Source organism: Diabrotica virgifera, chromosome 3 (assembly GCF_917563875.1).
Source record: "Diabrotica virgifera virgifera chromosome 3, PGI_DIABVI_V3a".
Taxonomy (NCBI): Eukaryota; Metazoa; Arthropoda; class Insecta; order Coleoptera; family Chrysomelidae; genus Diabrotica; species Diabrotica virgifera.
Genome location: NC_065445.1, coordinates 244911848 through 244915823, shown reverse-complemented (window position 1 = coordinate 244915823; position 3976 = coordinate 244911848). Strand labels below are relative to the sequence as shown.

The 3976-nt window shown below is 30.8% G+C and overlaps 1 long non-coding RNA gene across 1 annotated transcript; it reads right to left on the bottom strand.

The window, feature by feature from the left end:
* Positions 1-1567: 1567 nt before the first annotated feature.
* LOC126882383 (uncharacterized) lies at positions 1568-3481 on the bottom strand. The gene is made up of 3 exons (XR_007697317.1): positions 3017-3481; positions 2765-2956; positions 1568-2702 (listed from the first exon to the last, which is right to left on the bottom strand). It is a non-coding gene; the product is annotated as an uncharacterized LOC126882383 (long non-coding RNA).
* Positions 3482-3976: the final 495 nt, after the last annotated feature.

Here is a 3976-nt window from a genome sequence, read left to right as displayed (position 1 = left end):
CTTAAAGACAGGTCACATGCTATAAATTTTGTGACGGATATTATTGAGTTAAAGTTGATTTTATGTAATCGAATTAACTATATTTTAATAAAATCGTCCCAGGAACGCAACTCATAAATATTGGCTATATTGCTTTAAAGTCATCTACTCTAAAATGTATAAATATATGTCTGAATTGTCAATATGAATGAGTCAGATAAAATTAAATTATTAGAAGAATTTTTATCAAGCAACAACAATATTGATATAAAATATTAACAATCTTACCCAAATAACAGCACAAAAGTAAATATAGCCTATCCATTTCTACTGGACATTAACGCTCCTCCTCCAATTCTACACTTCTATATCATCCAAATCTCCTTACTGCTTCTAACAACTCTTTTCATGGTCTTTCTCTTTTTTTTCCTCCAAAAATAATCTGTTACATGTCGCTCTTACATTCAAGTAATGTTGACCTAGCCACCTGACTTTCCATATCTATTATTTTTTGCCAGTCCTAACTCAGAACTGCCAGCCCCTACCAGTACTATGTCTATTTTCATTTCATCTTTCTTATTAATTGTTTCAAGTGCCACAAGCATACAATGCCACTTAAATAACTGCTTCATAATACATTTTTGCATTATAGTTGTCCTACATACGTTTTTGACTTCAATCATATACCATCGATCTGCTTACTAGCTTACTCTTAGTAGTATCTTTTCTATTTCTTTTTCTTCTTCCCATTTATCAATTATTGCCACTCCTAAATACTTGAATTGGTTGATATTTTCAATTTTGTATGCCTTTGTTCCTGTTTTTAGTGTGAAAAATTTATTCTACTTCATCTCTCCATACATTTCAATACACTTAATATTTTATTTTTGTTTCATTTATAGACATGCAATTTTCTTGCTTCACCTCTCAAGTTTCTAAACAACTTCAGCTTTTTTTCTTGTTAAGAGGACTATGTCATCTGCATAAATAATGGTATACAGTGATGAGCGTGCTATTAACTGGCAAAATGACACAAAAGATGGAAACATATAGTATGTTGTGAAATAAAAGGAGATGAAACTAGTAGAGGTGTACAATTATCAACCTACAAATTTACATTACATTACATAATTTCCCACCTTTAGACCTCTGCGACAGTTGTCATACTCCTCCCACACATCTAAAGGTGACAAACTATGTCATGTAAATTTATAGGTTTCTATAGATAATTTTACATCTCTTTTTATTTCACAACATATGTTTTCCATTTTTTGCGCTATTTTGCTGGTTATTAGAGTGCTGTTTACACGCCTGGACCTCGGAGGTAATCTACACTATGTCGACATGGTGTTTTTTTATTAGTTGGATTATACACATTGGTTATATATTATCATTAAAATATAGTCATATTGTCTTTTAACTAATTATGGGATATATCAGATTTTTATTAACATCCTAAGTGCTCTAAACTTTGTTGCAAACAAACGCTAAACACAGTTGCTCGAAATGACATAGTGTAGTTTAGCTCTGAGGTCCAGATGTGTAATTAATTTTATATTTGGTAAGGAAAGGTTTGTCAAATAAATACTTATTTAAGAAGAGGGAAACTCATACTCATTTATTTTAAAATAAAATATAAAAAATACATATTAAGAAATAAAATAAAAAATAATATATCTAACATAATACAGATTCAATAATGTATTCTCAGAATAAATAAACAAATTCCAGTTGAACAAGAGAAAGACAGAAGGTATATTTATATTCCAAAAATATATGGTGAAAGTACAATAGTAGAGTAGCAGTAGACAGGTAGGTAAAATAAATGATGATAAATTGATAAAGCACTGGAAACAACGATAAAGCACTAGAATCAGGCTAAATAGCATCTAAAATATGAAGACCAGAGAAGATATAATTTTGAACTATACAGGGCATACCATGATTCATATACATTCATCAAAATAGGACCACGTTCTAAGAGGAAAGATGGAATCATATGAAATATAATTTTGAACTATACAGGGCATACCACGATCCATATACATTCATCAAAATAGGACCACGTTCTAAGAGGAAGGATAGAAGCATATGAAATATAATTTTGAACTATACAGGGCATACCACGATCCATATGCATTCATCAAAATAGGACCACATTCTAAGAGGAAGGATGGAAGCATATGAAATACTTTCCAAAATAAACACACAAATGTCAGCTGGACATATAACGAGAGAAAGACTATAGATTAGATATAAGGAACAAACAGAATAAGACATTGATATTTTAAAAATAAAAAATTGCAAGAACAAATCCTGAAATAGATTGGAATGGAGCTGTATTCCTCAAGAGACCAAAACTCAAACAAAAAGGGCTGTCGAACAATGATCATGATATTTTGAGAAATAATAGACAAAAAAATCAAACACAATAAGAGTAGGTATTCAATAATGTATTCTCATGCAAAATATTTTTGAAAAAAATGTCACCAAAAATTTAGAAATTGTTCCACATCATTAACATGTCTATTTACCACCAGATCATTATTTACCTAGATTGTAAGGTACTGCTGTAGCACATATTATTGCAAGACATGTATATAATTTGGTTTGTAGACCTTGTTGAAGACAAGGAAACTCTTTTCCAGGTTCCAAATAGCTTTTCTACATTTCTTGTTCTCACATGAGTACTATGGTAAAAATCTTATTTTCTTGATCATTACCTAAAAAGATATTTATGTCTATTAAATAACCTACTATTTATTTAGCAATTATCAATAAATACCTGGGTGTAATACTGGGGTAAGTAGATAGTGTCTGCATGCATACCCACTACTGTCATCTATTCCTATTAATAATCCTGGAATTTCACTTCTTTCCATTTCACAATTTCACTCTTAATGCTCTTAGATCAAATATTGAATGACTTGATAACCTTGTTGTTGAACAATAATACACATAATTTCTCTTCTAGTACCTACAAATTCATTTACATAAGAGCCTGAATAACATAATATATTGTATGTCTTTACAGTACCTGTACATTTTTGGAAAGCGGGGTCCTCATAAAAACTGGTTATATTCCTATAAGTAGCATAAAACCTTTATTGTTTAAGTTAATGCGCTGATTCGCTGATGAACTTCAATATTGTAATACTCCATTGTATTTTAGATTATATTTTTATCTTGAATATATCGCTTTTGTATACTTCCCGGGCGATTTTCTTCTCCAATATTATCAATAAACTCTAAAAATGCTTTTACTTCTTCATACATTTTTGTTGTAATTAGAAAAACAAAAAATATATGTTGGAACTGAATTTAAAATATTCAAAATTCAAACAATAACAAACAAAGTTAGGTTAGAATCGCGGTCTTGAGGAAGGTCGATCGATGACTTGAGATTCGCCTGTCATTTTACACTTCCCAAGACAACGTCGTGTCTCGAGATCGGTTTATAAAACACAAAGTTGGTTCAAGGTCGGTCTTGAGCATCGACGCTGTCTTGAGACTCAACTATAAATACGGGCCTTATAAACAAGGGTGTGGGTCACGGTTCTTAGACATTACTACCACAAACCATACATACTTATAGACGTTTCACGACCATGTTAATCTTTCGGATCGAATTAACGCCATCTCTTGATTGGAATGGGAACTAAATTGACAAATTTTAGTTACGTGAGAATTTCAAATTATAAATTTTGCGGGATTTTTGATGAAATTTCGCAGGAAATTAAAACAACAGAAAGACAATTCAATGTTTTATTCCATATTTTACTGAAAACTTCAAATATTCCAATTTGTTTTCAAAATGCTAAACACTACTGCTATGTGTCACGTGAAAGCACTGATGTGTATCGAGTTGAATGAAAATTTTTGAAAGAATCTTGTACATAGGATGATTGTTTAGATAAATATTACCTTATAATCTTTTACAAACTTCCAAAAATATATAGGTCCGAGTTGATGACACACTTGTCTACTGGAATAAACT